The 21,015-nt window shown below is 34.0% G+C and overlaps 1 protein-coding gene across 3 annotated transcripts in view; it reads left to right on the forward strand.

Moving 5' to 3' along the window:
* LOC117166917 (liprin-alpha-1) overlaps positions 1–21,015 on the forward strand; it is a 690,677-nt gene that overhangs the window by 247,686 nt on the left and 421,976 nt on the right. The gene's annotated exons all lie outside the window — the stretch shown is intronic.

Raw genomic sequence — 21,015 nt, forward strand, 5'->3', positions numbered from 1 at the left:
TGTGTGAGATGTATTTTCTATGTTTCAAATCTAAATAAATTTAACGGATGAAATAATATATAGTCAAATTTGGCGACATACCCTTACAAAAATAGTTTTCGTAGCTTATTTAAATTACAATTAAAAATGTTTATCTTTAATGTTTTGATTTTACATTTTACTACAAGGTCATTTATCGATAGTGTGTTTCGAGTTGGCACTTATGCTCTTTTGGAATGCAACATTTCAGCGTTTATTCATCGGTTAATGGTAGGTTCAATCTTTATTCTTTTTGTTGTTCAATAACGAAATCTTCTAAACGAAAGTTAGTATTATTTATAGGTCCAGCACGATAAAAATTCTCAAAGTTATTGGAGTGTAATAATAACAGATGTCAATAAAGTGTTTTTTTCTTCAAATGTTGGCGGCCCACACGTTTCCCAATGCCTTTCGGTCTAAAGCGGTTGAATACTAAGTTTGGTTTAAAAATATTGATGTTTAGGGCAAGTCCTAGATTTATGAATTATTAATATGTACCGTATGTTAGCTACGTATCTCCTATAATCGTGTATGTTCTGCTTGCAGGCATAATGGGTATAGAAATAATGAAGTTTATTCAGTATACAGCTTGTTTAATCAAAAACGTCCAAAAACCTATAAAGTCACAACTCTAAAATAAATTTAGGCAGAAAAGAGGTTCCACATGCAAAGGGGAAAAAAAGTAAATGATAACTGGCTGCCGCTTCTCACTGCACATCAGGCGGAAGAAAACCTGCATCAATTAGCCGTTACAGGGACATTGGCATTAGTTTTCAGTGACCTAACCTGCTATTTACAGGCCATTGAGCGCCTCCTGAAGGCAGTAACGGGGGCTTCAGGGAGAGTGGTTAGTGAAGCTTTCCGTCACAAAGCCATCTTCGGAAAACTGCGCCCCCGTCACACTCCCCCCTTCACACTCTATCAGATATCATTTCATTTTTTTCCTTTGCATGTGGCATCTCTTTTCTGCCTAAATTTATTTTAAGGTTGTGACTTTATTGATTTTTGGACTTTTTTTATTAAACAAGCTGTATACTGAATAAACTTCATTTGTCTATACCCATTATGTCCACAAACAAAACATATACGATGATAGGAGATACGTAGATTTGAATAATTCAAAAATCTGGGGCTTGCCCTAAATATGAATGTTTTTGAACCAAACTTGGTATTCCATCATTTTAGACCAAAAGGCATCGAAAAACGTGTGGGCCGCCAATATATTTTTAAAGAAAAAAAATACCCCGCCCCCCAGCGTAATAAACATTTAAAAATATTTTCTGGCACAAAGCTAGTTCTGCATTTATGTATGTCAAAACAAGGTATACCGTTTTAAAATGTTGGAAAAAGCAAAAGTGTATGCAATTCACAGTGCACTGAACATTATATTTTCATATGATTGCATAGTTTTATAGAATTTTTCCCACAGAATTTGAAAATTTAAAAGGTCTTGTGTTACTATAACGTCTTTAATGGCGAAATTCCCTTTTTGAAAATTAATATTCTTGGAATTTATTCGTCTACTTTGTCCACATTGAAGTTCATATCTTTCTGCTCGCTTCCCGTGAGTTTCTTTTTTCGCGACTTTTTCTGTCCAATCAATGTGACAGTTTATTAGTATGCGTCTGTTTAAAATCTTATAAAATTTTTATCTTTCCATTTAAATCAACATGAAGTTAGTTTTGTAAGTATAAATGCTATATTTGTATACGTTTTTAAAGTAATGAAACAAAAGCGCTATCTTCTGGACTGTCCGTTTTTTCACCATTCGGATTGACAGGGGACTTCTTGAAATAGTATAGAGGTGCATTTTTCACTTCAAAATACACTTTTTCTGATATTGTCCATTGAATAAACAGGTGATCTCCTCGCAGTCCTTTTTTTACTTCTCGCGGTGAGTACAAAGATATAACAAAGCGATTGGGCCACTGGAAAAGTATAGAGGTGTAATCCTATTCAATCCTACCTCATTGATGTTGAGTGAACTTTGCAGTTTCTCGTCTGCCAGCATACACCTTTAGGTTATCATTGTACATTAATGACTTGATTTTTTGAGATTTTTATAATTTATTTATTTTTCTTATTTATTAAAAAGGTTATAAAAATTGTTTTCTTCAATAATCTTCAAAAAATATGAAAACAATAATTTTTTCACTGCCTTTTTCACGGAAAACTGAATTTTTTAAAATTCAATCTCACTTAATTTCCAAACAAATTTACTTTGTATAAATGTTATTAAATTTGTATTTTTATTCAAAATATTGAAACAGAACAGTGACTCATCCAAAAAATATTTGCTTCATGGAACAGAATATAATATTTTTTTCCATTTTTTTCTTGCAAAAAAACTACAAGTAAAAAGCAATATTAAAAGTAAAATTCAATTGCTTACAAGTAAAACAGAGTATTAAAAATAATATTAAATTGTGTACAGTTTATTCACAATCTACTTTTCTACGAGCATACACGAAAAAAAATTCGGGTGGAGGGGGGTACCGAATGCCCTAGAACTATTGTTGTCTGCGTCGGCTGGACCTCTATCGGTTCGAAAATGGAACTACGGTAGTTCAGTTCTCTTGGGGCCACCTTGATTCGGTTAGCGAACGTCCGACCTACCAGTATCGGGACAACATTTCTTCCTTCGTAAAGTACATATGTACTTAGATTATGTAATAAGTGAATATTTTTATTCCATTCAATTTTGAAAATTTAGATGAACGTGATGACAAGAGTTAATGACAAATTTCAGACAATTGTCGTTGACCCTCATCACATTCATCTAAAAATATTCCCAGAAGTTGAAGGACTTGCATGTTGGTGGCGGTAGTGAGAAAGTGTGAAGTGACAGGTGGGACTGGAAGCCTAGGAAGTGAGTAGGATTGTGAGGAGTGAATTGGGTAGTTAAAAATTAATTTTCATTGTAGTTGTGGAGTGGGATATGGCTAAATAGAGTAAGTGATATTAATTCGGCAAGGGAGCAGGGTAGTTTTGTGGTCAGGAGTTTGGGCCTTCTTGGTGGACAAGGGTGGTTCTCGTAGTACTGGGGGATGTTAGTGAAGAGGAAAGGGTGTCTGCAGGAGCTCTGAGGGGTGAAGTAGTACAAAAAAAGGGAAAATTTAACGCGGTAAGCGACAGCGGCCTTGAGAGACATCTGTTGACTGCAATAGGTACTTTTGGGCATGGATGGATCACAGTTACCGACGGAAGAGCGGGAGGTGGTCAGCGAGAGTACTGGCAGTGCTGGGAGCGAATTCCACGGGGAGGAAAGTTCCAACAAGCCACGACGCACAGTGGGAGGAAATGCACTTTTTTCGTTCAGAAATGTCCAGAGCCTTCAATTTTGGTCCGATTATTAATTTTTTCAAAATTAAAGTTCATTAAATTCTGAAGAGCTTGACGCTCTGAACTTTTGTCTCTTCTACTTGTAATTTAATAATTTTTCACTCAAAGTATGGAAAACTGAAAATTTCTACGCTTTAATAAATGATTAGGTAAATTTTATATTGTCTTGCATGAGTGTTTAGGGACTTATAGGATACAAATAATCTGCTCATTAGTCCATTTATTTGTTAAAAACCAATTTTATGAACAAATTAGAAAATAGTCTTTTTATCGGTAAAAAAAATGTTCTTTCTACTAAAAGTTCTTCATATTAATGTAGGAATTATATATAATTACACGAATAATTTAAAAGTTTATAATAACCATTGTTATAAACAATTCTTATGGTAAAATATTAAAATTTCTGATTTTTTCAAATTATAATTTCCTTCAATCGCCAGAACGACTTCAGGTATTTTTTAAAGTAACAAATATTGAATAATATTTGATTAAATATGACAATTTAAATTTTTGTAAACAAATTAGATAAACTAATTCAAAATTGTTGCCCTTTCGCATATAAATTTTTGTGTTTTTTCACTGGAAATGTTTTAAACTATTGGATGAATAACTGCTAGTCACAAAAATATTAGAAAAGTTAACAATAACAATTGTTATAAATATATCTCGTAATAAAAGATTCAAATTTAAGGTTATATCAAATTTTAATTTTCTTTAATAGCTAGAATGGCCTCTGATATTCCTGAAAAATATATCTTTTATAATATTTAGTTAAATATAACAACTTAAATCTTTATAAACAATTTAGACAAACATATTCCAATTTTTGGCAGTTTCACTTTAAAAAAGTCGGGGTTTCAATCGCAATAGATTGAGAATGAATCATAACACTCAATATAACATCTTTTCACTATAACCCACCGACTTGATAGGCAAACCCCTAAGTTTGCAGAGATTCATATCAGAAAACGGGATTGGCAATGAATCAGAAAAACAAGTACATTTTCATAAATTTCAGAATTTTGAAATATTTCTTCTTTCGTAACTAATACATGGATCCGAACTCACTAACAGTTTGTGTGCTAAATCAGTGTTAGTAGCAGCACGAGAAAACTTGCATGAATTCGGAAAACTGTCCAATTGGTAATGGAAAATGTTTCATAACATCAGCTCCATGCAATAATAAATTATGGGCAGTTACAGGCAATTAGTGCCAAGGGTATAAACGTACGTACAGTTTTGCGGTTTCCATAGTATATATTTCAAATGTTTTCAACTCAGTTGGCTCTGTACTTGTTAATTTATGTAGAATGTACGCAAATCTTTCCACTAACTCCAAGTCTATCCCTGTAATTTCTGCTGTTATTTCAGGGTCTGCAAAAAACCTTCTTGCGGTATTCTCGTCATTGAATGTGCCTGGGCCTTGTTATACTGCATCTATTGCCAATCCTGTCTTCTGATGTAAAGCTTTGCAAATTCGAGTCTTCGCCTTCTTTTGCAAATCTTTATATACATCCGTATCTACTCGCCATTTCTTAAAATCTAGTCGATAGGCTATATGTAAAAGATTTTCCATAAAGTGAATTCTAGCACGTAGTGTTGACAATCCATTACAGAAAGAGCCTGGCAAACTTTTTGGTCGAGCATCGTCAACATCATATCAGTTTTTATCACAAAAGTACCGGAATCAATCTTTATTATTGTGGGCTTCATTTTATCGATTTCTTTTTGAAGTGATGATAGTACTGAATTGGTTTTTTCTGGGGTTTCTTTTGCGAATTCATATAGTTTTGGCATGCAATATGATGTTGAGGATGGATTAGGATTTTGCCATTCCACAATTAACCTCAAGTTATGAAGTTTCCTTATATATGTAAATGGAAGAGAACTATCACGATTTTTAAAAATCCGAGATATCGTATGATCTAATAAAGATTTTAAACCGATTGTAAAACCCTTTTCCGTTACCTTAATGGAATCTGGATAACATTCTTCTTAAGCTTTTGTCAAATTGTCGTATGCTGGGTAAATGTCAGCATTTCTCTTTTTTGCCTGCATATGGGTCATGTGATACTGACTTTTAGACAAATCAGCTTCCTCTATTAACGCCAAAGCTTCTTCTAATGTGTAAGGAATCGGGAAATCATTCATATTATCATTTTCATCGGAAGGTGAAATTGAATAATTGAATTCTGATACTTTCTTCCTATCACATAGATTTAGCGAGCCTAAAAAAGCATATGTTAGTAAGATAGGGATATCAGTGATAGACTATGTAATCATGAATATGCAAGGGTGGGAGGAGATAGAGAAAATTCAGTGGAAGGGAGGGTGGAGCAGTCGGGAAACGTAAGTTTTGAGGGGGAGTCGGTGGAAGAGATATGGGAGGATCTGAAAGAGAAAGTGAAAAGTTGTGTGAAAAAGAAGGTATTTAGGAAGAAGGGGAAAGGAATGGTGAATCTGTGGTGGGATAGGGAATGTGAAATTATCAAGATAAAGTAGAAAAGAAGTACAGGAATTGGAAGGAAGGAACTGCGAAAAGGGAGGATACGGAGAAGCAGTTTAGGTTGACGTGTAAAATGAAAAAGCAGTAAAAGGAAAAAGAGCTGGAAGAGGAGTTGAGAAGTGTTAAGACAGAAGAGCACGTGTGAAAGATAATTAATAGGTTTAGGAAACGTAGGGTGGAGATAAGTGAGAAGATAGGGATTGATGAATGGAGGGAATTTTTTAAAGATTCATTTCAGAGATCAGATACGCGGAAGAGAGATGAGGGAATTCGAAGAATGAGGGAGGTAAATGGAGAAAACCTGAATGACGAGGGGATAGAAAAGCAGATAAGGAAGTTGAAAACGTCTTAGGCAGCAGGGCTGGACGCAGTAGAGAACGAAGCGTAGTTGTTTGGCACACAAGATCTAAGGTAGAGGCTGTAGGGGGTAGTGAAAAAAGTATGAAGTGTTGGCAGATAAGTTGCAGAAGGAAGTTAAGGTGAGAGGAATATTGCCGGAGATGCAGGCGGGCTTTAGGGAGGGAAGGAGTACTATTGACAATATTTACGTCTTGCAGCATGTGGTGGATAGAGAATTAACCAAAAAAGGTGCCAAAGTGTACGCGTTTTTTGTATATCTAAAGGCCGCTTTCCCTTCGGTGGATAGGGGGAGATTGTGGTAGGCAATGGAAGGGAGGAAAGTGGAGAGAGGCCTGATCGAGAGGGTAAGGGAGGTATATGAGGAGACGAATGACAGAGTGAAAGGAGGGGAGGAAATCTCTGAGGCGTTCTGGATAGCTAGGGGGTTGAGGCAAGTGTGCCCGCTTAGCGAACGCTTTTTGCAATTTTAAAGGAGTGGATAAAAAGTTTGAAAAAATACTTGGACAAAAATAGGTTAGAGTTAAATGCGGACTAGTTGAAGGTTATGGTGTTAAGGAAAGGAGGTGGGAGAGATTAGGGAAGGGAGTGGAAGTGGAAGGGAAAAGCGGTACAGGAGGTTAAACAGTTTGTGTACCTGGACTTCCCGTTTCGGAGAAATGGAGGAGTAGATGGTCATATAAAAGAGAGAGTGAGAAGGGCAAATGTGGTGACGGGACAGGTGTAAGGGGCTGGGAAAGTGGTTGTTCGCAGATGATTTTGTAAGTAGAATGAAATTGCTTGATTCGCTAGTGAAGAGTGTCTTATCTTACGTAGTGGAGGTGTGGGGGTGAAAGGTAAGTGAGGAGGTAAATAGGATACAGGAGAGGTATGTAAAGTGGACACTGGGGTTGGCAAGAAATACGCTGAACTATATTGTCAAGAGGGAGGCTGGAAGAACGAGTTCAGGGATTATAACGGGAAGTCGGGCGTGTAAAGATGAGGTAAGCTGGTTAGGAAGTGTTGGCGGGAGAAGGCGAATAGATGTAGTGCTGCGAAGATGGAGGTGGAAAGGGAAAGGTATTTTAGAATGAATGGATTGCAGATGGATGAAGTGAGAAGGATGCACGAAGAAGGAAGGAAAGTATATGAGATGGTTAAAAAGAATGGCATGGAGAGAGAGAAGGCAGACGGAGAGGAGAGGATAAGAGATTCAAGGTTTAACGGGAACTACGTGTGGATTATGCCAAGGGAGAGAACACAATATTTGGGTGAGAGAGGAAAGCAAGGAAGTCAGGAACTAATAGCGAGAATGAGATGCGAATGCACGGAGGATTGTAATAAGTTCTGACTTTCTAGAGTGAAGAGGATGTGTCAATTATGCGGAAAAGGGGATGCAAAAGTGGATCACTGGTTGGAGGAGTGTGAAATGGAGGTATTGTTGCATGATAGGGGGGATAAAAGGGCAGTAGCATGGGTGAATTGTGTGTTGGGTAACATGGAGAAGAACAGAAGGAAGGTGGAAGAGGAATGGAGAAGGAAAGATTGTAAATAGGAGAAGAAGTAGGTATAAGAATACTGTAAATATTTTAAGTAGTAGATAAGTATTATGGGTTAGCCGCGGGGGCAGAGGTTGGCAATGCGAGGCAAAGCGAGAAAGTAGGATCATGCGTGTAAGCAAGTCAATTTTTAAGGCGAGCAGGCCTAAAAATAAACGTTTATCTATCTATCCCAGACGTTAATTACATGAAGGACGTAACATCAAATCTATTTTTTAATTAAAATAAATGAAAATTTAGAATTTAGAAGCTTCAATACCTATAAAAGAACTTTTCATGTTAAATATTATATGAATTTAAAGGTATTCGGTTCATAGCACTGATCGGTGTCAGACCTTTTTATAACATTTCCCTTTCAGCTAATGAATGGTGGTTTCTTGTATTATAAACTCTCTAGTTGTGTTTGATGTAACGGTGATATCCTTTTGAGTGTTGTGATATAATAACTATGCTGGTTTCCCGGCTGTGAGTGCTTTAATATTTTTATCACAAGTTGTTATCGGAACACGCTAATTTAAAAACGAGAAACTGTTACAAATGTCATTCCGAACAGTGGGTGAATGTTCAGAATGCAAACAAATGACTTTCACAGAAGTATCAGACTCCATAGCTAGTCATAAGTGTACTGCCTAACTTTCTGAGCACGTATCAATGTTAGTATATCCAAAAAGTACTTTGAAAAACTAAAAAAAAAAGCTCAAAATGACTTTGCTTTTGGAAAAATCGAATTATGTTCATGAGACGTTGTGCTTTCACGGACTCCCACGTGCGAGGTCGCTTGTGGCTTGCTACCCGACTATGCAGACAATACGCCTTGCGTCATGCAGTAAGTGCAGACGCAGGACAGTTTTCAGAATTTCTCAAAAGAATTCGAGCGCGAACTTAAATGAATTTTTGACATCATAGTAAATAGAGAGGGGGAGGGGAAGAAAAGAGTTAACCAGCATATTGAAATGGTAGAATGGAAAAAATATTTGATGGAATTACTAGGAGGAGTAGAGAGGAAAGTTAGGAGAGGAGTTAAATGTGGTAGGGAAAAAGATAAAGAGGTGGACATGGATAAAATTTAATAGAGTATAGAGAGGATAGGAGTGTCCAAAGTTATGGAAAGAAAGAGTAGTGGTTTTTGTTGAAAAGGTTAAAGAAGAAAGTTGAGGAAAAAAATAGAACCAACGAATCAGATAGAGTTTAGAAAAGGGATGGGGGTAATGGACAATATATATGTTCTGTACTTGAAGGCGGCGTTTGACTCATTAGACCGAGGCGAAGCAGGAAAATTTATGTAGAAAAAGGTAATAAGATAGGGTATAATAAAGAGAGTATCGGTAATTATTAGAGAGATAAAAAGCAAGGTAAAGGTAGGATAGCAATTAGGAGATAGTTTTATGGTTGGTAAGTGGAGTGAAACGAATGGAGATCATAGAGCTCATATAAGAGAAAGGATAAAAATGCAGCATCCGTAATGAAATAGATATGGACATTTGAGATGAAACTGAGGACGAAAAACGTAGGGAGTAGAGCGAGAAAGTGTTTAATGGATATAGAATAAACGAGTGGGAGGACGATAAAATTAATTATATGGGAAGAAGAAAGGAGGAAGCTTTTCAATGCTATAAATATAGAAGATAGCAGAAGACTATGAAGAATTGGAAAAAAGGGAGAGGGAAACACAATTAATAGAAAGATCGGGGATGATGTGGAATCAAAATATATTAAATAGTATAAGAAAAAAATTAAGGATTACAAACGAATTTAAAAAGGGATGAGGAGAGAAAAGGTAAACTAAAATAGCAAGCTTTAGATTGAGAAACTAGGTAAGGCAAGGTATATATTAAGAAGAGAAAGAGAGCGGAAATGGATAAAGCAGTTCGAGGGGAGTAGAGGAGCGAATAAGAACTTAGGCTGCAGCCTAAGACGGAAAAACTTGAGGGCGGCAGAATTTCCATATTTGAAATCATTTGTGATAATTGTCATAAAATTTTAATTAACATCAGTTTCAAAATTGCCGCCCTGGTAAATTTAACTTGTTTTGGTCGACCACCACGCCAGTGCGCAACATAATCCGTGAAATAAATACAGTGTTACCAGTTACCAGTAGCTCGCTGTTCATAACGTTTTAAGCGACTTATAGCTAGCTACATTTCCAAATCAGCTGTTAATTGAGATAAGGTAACCGAAAAATGATCTAACCTCGCTTTTTACTGTTAATGTCACCGTTCGACAAAAATAATCGGATTCATGTAAACGGTTTGTTTGCTTTATTGCGCACATATATCAGTTTTTGTTCGGTTATAAGATTTTTTAATTTTCTGCACTGTTTGTTTTCTATGATAAATTGTTGCAGATTTTGTTCATTATGAGAGACGAGCGCCAGAGAATTGTTGGGGCAGGTTATAGGAGAATAGAAATTGAAAAAAATGAAAAGTATGTGAAAATAATCGCTGAACACAAAAAATTGAATCTTTTTTTCATCGAGTCAAAAAAGGTTTGCTGAATTAATTCGGCAGTTTATAATGACAGACTTTAGAGAGTTTATCGAAAAAGAGGCTGACAATTTTTTAATGTGTTTCGATAATTAAAAATATCAAAAAAGTGTCTTAATTTTAAAACATGTAAAAAATGTAGAGTCCATAATTTAAAATAATATATTCAGTGGTTTCTTTACTCGAAGAGCAGAGGATCAGCATTCTGCGTGTCATGCTTGCTTTTCAGAGGAGATTCTGCATTTTCCAAGGGAGGTTTTAATTATTGGAAAAACGCGAATCTGCGTATCAAATAACATGAAAATTCTCGCAGTCATAATGATTGAATGACTCAGATGAACAACAGAGCAAAAATTTCAGTTTGAATTGATTGAAGCAATGCACTTGAACTTGTTAGGAAACAGAATAGTGGAAGAACGTACTAAAACGCGTAGTGGTAGTAATAAAAACGTTGGCGTCACGAGGACTAACATTTCGAGGGCATAATGAGAAATTTGTTTTCAAACATAAATGGCAACTAAATGATGCCCATGGAATTGATTTCCCAGTTCAACCCATTTTTAACAACTCATATAAATCAATATGGGACCAGCGTTCTGGCAGCACACGCAGATATTTCACACAAAGATCAACTAGCTTTCATGATCAGATATGTGAAAGAAAATAGAAGTCTGGAAAAACATATCCTTCGTTTAATAGAAAATCCAGCTCACAAAGCAGAGGAATTATTAACAAAAGTTGATATTGTACTGATGTCACTTGGCTTGGATATTATTGATTGCAGAGGACAAGCCTACGATGTTGCTGCAAATATGTCTGAACCTTACAGCTGATTTCAAGCTCGATTTAAATATTGGAACAAATACGCAGATTATTCGCAGTTTTCGGAGAATTTTCTTAATCTTTTCGGTATTCACGCAGCAGAAAGTTGCCAAGAAGCTGTTGCATATTTTGGCGTTTTACAGAATATATACTTTTTTCATGGGATTGACTCGCCGCTGAGAAATCTATAAATCTCATTGTACTAACTCAGAGCATCTGCATGTTTTACTAAGTTCTCTATCAGTCACAAGGTGGCCTGCTCGAGATGATGTTGCTCGAACGCTGCATACATTTTTTTCAGAAACACAATAGCTGCACTAGAAGCGATATTGAAAGATCCCCACGAAAAGCCGATCACGAAGAACGAAGCAAGAGGAATATACTGTCTGCTGGAACTTTTATAATCTGCATTCATGCATCTTAATGAAGATTTTTGCTATCATTTTTCAATGCAGTCAGCAAAAAATTCCAGTGTTTGAACACTACTCTTTCCGATGTGATTGATTTATTCAATGGGCTTATCGAAGTTGTTTTTGACACCCGTAAAGAATTCGATTTCTACGAGATTCAGGCACGTGCAATTTCTTCAAATAAAGAATATTGAACTCTCAAAGCGTCTGAAGACGAAAAAAATTATGTGTGATGAAGTTTCTCGCTCTACTCCCTACGTTTTTCGTCCTCAGTTTCATCTCAAATGTCCATATCTATTTCATTACGGATGCTGCATTTTTATCCTTTCTCTTATATGAGCTCTATGATCTCCATTCGTTTCACTCCACTTACCAACCATAAAACTATCTCCTTTTTCTACACCCGTGAAGAATTCGATTTCTACGAGATTCAGGCACGTGCAATTTCTTCAAATCAAGAATATTGAACTCTCAAAGCGTCTGAAGACGAAAAAAATTATGTGTGATGAAGGAAGGAACAAAGAAACTCAACTGGTCGGCCGTGATCATTTCACGATTAACACTGATTTTGAGCAGAATGTTATCTTAATTGAATCGAAGATTCTGTGCTTACAAAGTGAATTCATTCAAAGTTTCACTTCTTACCGACATGCAACATGTAATCAAGGAGAGATGAGGTGGGAGATTTCGGATCCCACGTATTTAATTTTGAGCGATTGTCCGCAGCGGTCCCTCTGACGCTAAGCTTTTGCAAACTAAAATAAAGCGCTTCCAATGACACATAGCCAGTTTACGAACTAAAATAGATGATAGACGGTTCTACTTGAGCGGTCAAACAGGGCGGCATTTTTCCAGTTTGACAGTGTCGGTAGAGAAGATCAGATTGGGTAATTTTACAATAAAAGAATAATTTGACATAAAAGAATCTGGATTATCCTCAGGGGATTTTTATAATTATGCACAATTAAACATTTTGAAAAAAAGTAGGGTTTTTTTTGGTATTCAAAGATTCATTTAAGAGTATATTAATCAGAATTTTAATAATTCTTTTAGTACATAACCGTGAAAAAATTGGGGAAAAATAAAAAATTTTATTTAATCATAGTACTTTTTTATATTTATAGATTAATATATCTTTTTTAAATTCATTTCTTAAAGGTAGAAAATTTATCTTCTCGGTTAAAAAATCATAAAAAATTGTTGATTTTGAATTGAAAATTTAACTATTTTATTTATGCTTCAAAATTGATCTTTTTCAGTAAAAATTCATCCATTTGGTTCACAATTTTAAGTTTTTTTTCAAGTTTGTTGTTTTTGAGTAGAAAATCAATTTTCTAAGTTAAAAATTCTTCTTTTTGAATGAAAATTAAACTTTTTTTTTTAATCCTTTGTTTTTTGGTTGAAAAATGAACTATTCTATTTGCCTTTTTGCTGCTTGAAAATTAATCTTAGTTGAAAATTCATTTTTTGTTTTACAAATTTAAGTTGTTTTTTGAAAATATTTGGTAAATTTTCGTAAATATTTTTATTTAATCACTCAGAATATTCTAAAATTTCTAAATGTATACAACAAAACCGAATTTTTTCTAAAATTAAAGAAAATATTAAAAAATTAAAAAACTTGTCTTCAAAGATTCCGAATTTTATTCGCGGAATTTATGGAAATCTTTAAAAAAAATTGATATCTGTTTAAATTTTATCTAAAAATTTAATATAAAAAAAATCCTTTTCAATTTTCGTATTAATCTTAAGAATATTATTTCATTCTCTTGAAACCTTTGAAGGTTGTTGAAAATTTTGTAAGCATGTTATTCAAAATCTTTAAAAACCGATTTTTAAAAATAATTTGCCTAAAGTTTCATTTGTGTAATGAAATTATACAAATTTATTGAAGTATAGTTCAGCCGAAAGGCTAATTATAACTTTTGTGTTACGAAAGGTATGAATGTTGATTTAGAAAACACATGGGGTATAACGTAAGTTAATTATTTCTTTCACACAAAACCTGGAAGACTTGGCTGAGTCATGGAATTTAAACAAATCTTGTGGAAAAAGTGGAAAAATCATGGAATTTTAAAAATTTTTACATTTTGATTGAAAATTGAAGTATTTAACAAGAAATATTTTTGGTTCAAAGTTTAACTTCTACTTCTTTTTTTATTGGTTTAAGATTAATCTTCTTCGTTGAGAACTGTTTTTTTAATAGAATATTTAACTATTTATTGAAAATTATTCGTTTTCATAAATATTTTATAAGTATTAGGAAATCTTTTAAACTTCTAAAATATTTGTAATAACTTTAACACTACTAAATTCTTCAACACCAAAATTTTTGTTACAATTTTTAAGTCCTAAAATTTTTTTAAATTGCCGAAGATATTATGGATTTTTCCTCAGTATTTTTAGAAATCTTTTTAAATTTTCTCTGACAATTTATTTTTTTTAATTAGAAATCCTTTCAAATTTTCATATGGATCTGAAAAATATTCTTTCATTAAAACCTTTGAAAATTTTCAAAAAGATTTTTAATTTGTTCGAAAACCTGACTGATTGCATTTTGTATGAATATGATTTTAGTGGATGTTTTCAGTCTGTTATTTACTAAGATGCCAAGAAATGTTAAGTCAAATATACATTTTTTTAAATTTCGAAAGAAAAAGCTTTTTAAGAATTTTGAAAGATTTGAAGATGATAGAAAGTTTTCTCAAGTTTTCTAAGAAAATGTACCATTTGTTTATTTTTAAAGTTATTTGAAGAGGATATTTTTAAATGTTTCAAGATTTTTAAAGAAAATGATCAGAAACTAATTTTGAGAGGAATATTCTACAACTTTTTAAAAAAATTTCAAAAAATTGTCAAAAAAGATTCTGGAAAATTTTAAGGTATTTTTTATAATGTTGCACAATTTGAAAAAAAAAATAGGATAAATTAGAATCCATTTAAAACATAATTTTCCGAATAGGTACATTTTTATATACCACCTAGTTGACGGTCGTCAGACATGGCCATAGGTGTGATTTATTGCGTATATGATTGGAGCTGGTGTCATTTTTAGATGACGTTTGCTGACAGTAGGACCATACGGTGATTGTTTTTCTCTTTAATTTTCATATACAATATTTCTTAAATTCATATCATTTGATATAATATTAATATAATACAGACAATTTAAAATTTCGCCTGTGTTTACCAAAGTTATGAATTCAAACAAAAAATACTACTTGGCACTCCATTGCCAGTGATTACAGACCTATTTGAGACAGCTGGATTAAAAAAAGTTAAAATAAATAAGTTAAAGCAAATAATAGAAAATTTAATAATTTAATATTTCGACATTAGAAACTGGAAATAAATTTAAAAGTAAGTTTACGCAAGAGCTTTGAAACAGCTATTTTATACAAGACCCTATCGAAAGCTACGAAAAACAATATTTGGAGTCGGGATGGAAAAAAGATAATCTGCTTGCTTAATTTTTTCAACAAGATTTGCAGATAATTTAAAAATTAAACGGAATACATAGTTTTCATGTTTTTATATTTGTAAAATAGATTCTTATGAAATATTTTTAAATGTTGAAAGATGTTTAAAAGAAAAATCTGCAGTTATTTAAGGAAACTTCTTAAAAATGTTCAAAATTATAATAAAATTTAAGAAAAAATCGAAATCATTTTGAAATATAATCAGATTGTTTAAGAGTTTAACAACAAGAATATTAGAACCATTTAAAAATTGTATGGTTTAAAATTTATTAATAATTTTATAATTGAAACAAAAGGAAATGAATCAAAAAGAATTAAAATTAACAAAAAGAATTAATCAGATTGTTTAAAAGTTTTGAAATTATTTAAGAATAATTTAAAAATTGAATCGACTAAAAATGTAAAATAGGTTATTTTGGTCAAATAATTTCTTACGAAATATTTTAAAAGATTTTAGAAGTCGGAAAAGAATAATTAATAAATATATATAATTAATAAATAATTTCAAAAATTTTAAAACATAAATCTGAAATATTTTAAGGACACTTTTTAAAACTTTTAAAAATTAAAAAAAGAACAATGTGACTGATTTTAAAGGATAATCGGATGGTGTAAAAGTTTTGGAATAAATCATTTTGACCTTGAAGTAGACCTTCTTGGCTTTTTGAAGGTCAACTTTGCTTTTTAAATGGAAACCCCCTTTTTTACATCTGCAATCGATAGAGCGAAAAATTCTACAATGAGGTACGTACACAAGTCATATGTCAATTGTAACGTTCTGTGTCAGTTAAAGGTTATTTGAAATTAACAAAGTTTTCCAAGAGATCAGTGCAATTCCTGAAGTAAATTTCAACGAGAAATTCATTGCTGAGCTCTGTATTGATCTTGATGATAATCTTAAAGGTTTTTTCAAGGTTTTTTCCAAGCAGTTTACGTTTACGTTTTGCATTGCCCAGGAATAACGACGTGGACGTAGTAAATTCTGTTCCCTTTGGGGTGCTTGATTAGTGTGAGTCCCCTTGCCTCTCACGCTTCAGTGAAGATGTTCGAACTGAAAACCTTGAGCTTCTTGACAAAAAGCTATGCGATTGTAAAAATGAGTTACAGCATTACGAATCATCTCCCTATCAATCAAAGTAGCCTGTTGCAGAATCCGATTCTGCAATTCGTCTAAGCTTTTCGGTTGCGTTGAGTATACTTTGCTGCTCCGTCCTGTTGGAACCAAATATTTCGAAAATTATCGCATGTAATCTCCCTTATTCTTGGTACAATTTGATTTCTGAGAAGCTCTTAAAATGCACGGGCATTGAGATTATCATCGATGAAGAAAGGGCATATCAATGTATCATTCAAGATACCGGCCCAAACATTAATCTTTTGTGGATATTGTGTGTGACTCTCCAACATCCAATCAGGATTTGTGTCGGACCAATGTCTACAATTTTTCCTGTTAACTTCACCTTTTAAAGTGAAAGTAGATTCATCTGAAAATACTGTATTGTACAAGAAAAGAGGATCTCTATCAATTCTGTCCATCACAATTTCACAAAATTCAACCCGACGATCAGGATCGTCTTCATTGAGCTCTTGTACCAGATAAACTCTGAAGATCCTTGATAGATCCATGCTTCATAAAGCGCCTTATAGTTCTTTCAATTGTTGATTTTGAGACAGGATTTAACCCTTCTCCATTACGAAAAGTGCGATCAAAAAGCAAACGAGTATAGGACTGTATAACTCTTCGGGGAGGAACAGAACTCTCACCAGAACCCCTGGCACTTTTAATGAAAAATTTCCTTATGATTTTACAGAATTCAAAATGCTGTAACCAAGGTCAATACACAGCTCAACAATGAATTTCTGATGAAATATCCAACCGTCCCGGGACTTTTTAAATACCGTATATATATAATTAAAAGTTTGTCATAAGGACAACCGCAGGATTTCTCTGGGAGCGGGTGCTTATCTGAAAAATTGCACTTCATCTCAGCGAAATCGCGGTAAAATTTCAGCCACAACCACGTTTCACGACCGTGAGATGGGTAGTTACCGTCTGTAACGGAACCAATACGACAATCTGGCTAAAGTCTCGTCCATCCTAAGGACACGGAGCGATCCGAAGACGACCGCCTTCTGCATTTTTCATTCTCCTTGGCTATTATGTTTTTGTCAGCTGGTGCCGAAAATTCGATAACGAACATAGTTCGCTTCTCGAAGTCAAGAAGAACCATGTCAGGCCTCGAGTGTACAACAAAAACAATTGTCGAGAATATAAAGTTCCAGTATATGCGGCACTTTTCATTCTCGACAATTAAATCGATTTTCCTACGAGCATTTAGAGGAGCGATATTAAGGTTAATGCCTTAAGAGTGACAGAGATGGTAATAAAGCACGCTTAGTAACGCATTGTGCCTCTGGATGTAGGTTGTTCCCACATGCGTTGGACAACTATATAGTATGTTTACTAAATGCTCGAGGTGTGTATGGCACGCCGCGCAGCTATCATCGGGAATGTCTTGGCTCAAAATGTGGTGACCGTATGTTAAGGTGGAAATGACACGGTCTTGACGTGTCAAAATGAAACCCTCCGGGTCAGACTTCAATCCAGGTGACTTAAGAAAAGCAAAAGTTAGCTCACACGACATTGACTGATCATCCACATTTGTGTGGAAGATACCGTGCATCCTCTTATCGAGGAGCTGTTTACGGAAGTTTTTCTCTTGTGCCTTCTTAATCCGGGCTTTCAGGAGTGAATACTCGAGATAGATAGGATTTGATGCATTTTGCTCACCCCTTATACTGAAGCTAAGTCCAAGTGTTTCAGCAGACTCCTCCGCTGCTCTGTACAGAAACGCTCCTTTGCCCACTCCTTCGTTCTTCCTGACCATTTTAAGAAGAGGGTCTCTTCCATTTGCGACTCTATGTGCTGTACCCAGAATAATCCTGTTGTGAAGACACTCAAGATTCAATATTTCGTGACCACCTTGACGGCGTCAAGATCATGTTCATGAGCATAACCTTTCTTGTCCCTATATCAAGAGATCTGAGCTCGTTCTTCGTCCATGGTACCACTCCAAATGAATAGAGTACTACCGGGACGGTAAGCATGTTCGTTGCAGATACTTTGTGCCTCGCCGACAGTTCGGAAGACCAAATCTGCCGGATGAGACGTTTGTATCTGCTTCGGAGCGTATCCTTTATATATGTCATCCTGAATGCGGCTGCGTGGCACGCCCAGGTATGTATAAGTCTTTCCAACGCAAAAGTGTTGTATAGCATTTCTATCGACGAGCTCAGAGTCTTCAGGGATTCCATTAATTTTTCCTTGCTTCAAATAAACCTTGGCGCATTTGTCTGACCCAAATTCCATTCCTATTCCCTTAGTATATCGTCAGACAATCCCTAGAGCTAGATGTAGTTGCTCTTTGTTTTTAGCATAGATCTTAAGATCGTCCATGTAAACTACATGAGTCACCTTGTTCTTTCGATCTGCATGTTTGCCGCAAAAGCACCCGGCGGAATAGCGAAGTACTAAAGATAGTGACAATAATGTGGGGCAAAAAAGGAGTGGGCTCATGTTGTCGCCCTGACAGACATCTCTCTGAAAGGTGACTTTTGTTACTTGTCACACGATTTTTTCGAGATGAGATATTAAATCTGGTTTTCCAAAGCGGCATCAATCCCTCTATGCACCTCACGATTTGCGGATGAACCCTTAGGCTTTCCAAAAGACAGATGATAAGTCTATGGGAGGTCGATTCGAATCTTTCCGGTAATAAATCCAGGCCAACGATAGGTCACGCTGGTAGTATGCTCCATTTTTGCAGACACCTAAAAGTCGAGATTCCGTCGATCCATCGAATTGAATCCATCTTTATTGGCTCCCCCAGCTCTAGAGTGGTCGGCATTGTTGGCAGATCCATTGTCGGGAGCCCTGCGCGTTCTGTTGTTTTGAACCGCACGTACTACGACTACGTTTGGTGTTGTCATTGTTGTTCCCGCGAGAATCTAGGGAAAGTGGTTTGTCCCTCCTTGTAGAGCCCCGCATGCAACGATAAGTCTTCGTACTCTGAGAGGTGGCCCGATATCCCAGAGTCACTGTTCTAGACACCTCACCCAGGTGCCATTCAGCTTTCGGCACGGTTTCCACACCTCCGCTTGGGGGTTAATTTTTTCGGAACCACTTCTGGACAATTGTCCGTGACTTCCTATACATTTTTGTAACCATATTCAGCAGAAATCCTTGGTACAGAGACCCTCTATCCGCAACCCAAGGACGCCTTCGGTAGCTTTGTCATACGGCCCTTCGGTTTGATTCTAGAGGAATCAAAACCGAATAGAAGTTTTAAAAATATTTAATTATAATTTAAAAACGAAATGGATCAAATATTTGAAATAATTTATAATTTGATACATTAATTTTTAAAGTATATTACAGAACATTTCAAAAATTGCAACACATAAATCTGAAATATTTTAAGGACACTTTTTAAAGCTTTTTAAAGCTTTTCAAAATTAAAAAAAAATAATTTGACTCATTTTAAAAGATAATCAGATGTGTTAGTGGTTTTGAAAAAATGTGAGAATAATTAAAAATTTGAATTGGTTTTTAATTTTGAACTGATTTTATATTTGGAAAAATTATCTCTTAGAGAATATTTTAAAAGGTTAACAAAGGTTAAAAGAAAAATTTGAGATATTTAAAGGACACTTCTTTAAAGTTTTCTAAATAAAAAAATCACAATTTTGAAAAGATTACAATTTGAATTTAAGTGAATTCCTTCAAAGTTTTAAAAATAAAATTTTGTTTTTTAATTTTAATCATGTCAAAAGATCATAAAATGGTTTAAAAATTTCAACAAAATTGTAAATAATTAAATGATTGTGCTGATTAAAAATGTAAATTTTTTTTTATATGGGAAAATATATTCTTAATGAATATTTCAAAAGATTAAAAAAAAAATTTTAAGGCATCTGAAATACTTTAGTTTACTTATTTTACAATATACTTAGGAGGTTCAGAACTTTTCAAAAGATTGTAAATTAATTTAAAAATAAGGGATTAAAAAAAATTGGAAAATTATCACATTTTCTAAGATTGTTTAATTTTTTAACATTAAATGGTCGACATTCATGGGAGCATTTTAAATGATTTTTTTTATTTAAGAAAGTTAGAATACATCACACGGAACTTAAAAGAGCTAAGTGATTTGCGCTGCAAAACACTTTTGAGCAATTTCACTTTAAATTCCGCTTTAAAGTCTAAAATTACCAGAGAATATCTCAAATACAAATTTAAATACTGTCTTGCCTTGAAAACATGAGAAGTCAAAGTGTGATTTTGTTTTGAATTCGACTAATTTGTTGAGGAATCTTCGATTCTTGCTGATTCGTGGCACCTCTATTTCGCAGAACCGGCGGAGAGTTTGCGAGAAATGTATTTCCCCACAAAACAAATGAAATATAAATAGATGAGCAACGTCTTTAAACTGCTGTCTTGAACACGTATTATATTATCTAAAAAAATAGTATTTAATTAAAGTTTAATTAAATAAATAAATTGATTAAAATAAAAATGTATTTAAATTAAAAAAATATTTAATTTTCTTTTAACTCTTATTACTTTTCACATTTTCTAATTTCGTATATGTACTAATTACTCATTTATTAACTTCAACCCCTAAAAAGAGAAGCAAAAAAAGGGCTTATCAGTTTCTTTTTAATGTTATACACATCTAATTTTTGCAAGGTTTCGGAGAAATTTTCAGGAAGAGTTTTGAAGATTTCACATATGCCGAAAAAAATGCAGAACATTTTTATGTATTTTTTTTATTTTTCAAAAATTCATAAATAATTTCTAAAGTAAAAAATTACATTTTTACAATCGCCTTAAAAACTTCGAGATTTCTAGAATCTTTCAGAGGCATCTTAACAAAAAAAAATTCATTGCTTCAGAATTCTTAAAAAGCTTCTAAATTTTTTTTGAAATACTCGAAATTTTATAAAATTGTTAAAAATTGTTTAACAAATGTATAGAAAATTTTAAATTTTCTAACATTT

This window comes from Belonocnema kinseyi, chromosome 2 (assembly GCF_010883055.1).
Source record: "Belonocnema kinseyi isolate 2016_QV_RU_SX_M_011 chromosome 2, B_treatae_v1, whole genome shotgun sequence".
NCBI lineage: Eukaryota > Metazoa > Arthropoda > Insecta > Hymenoptera > Cynipidae > Belonocnema > Belonocnema kinseyi.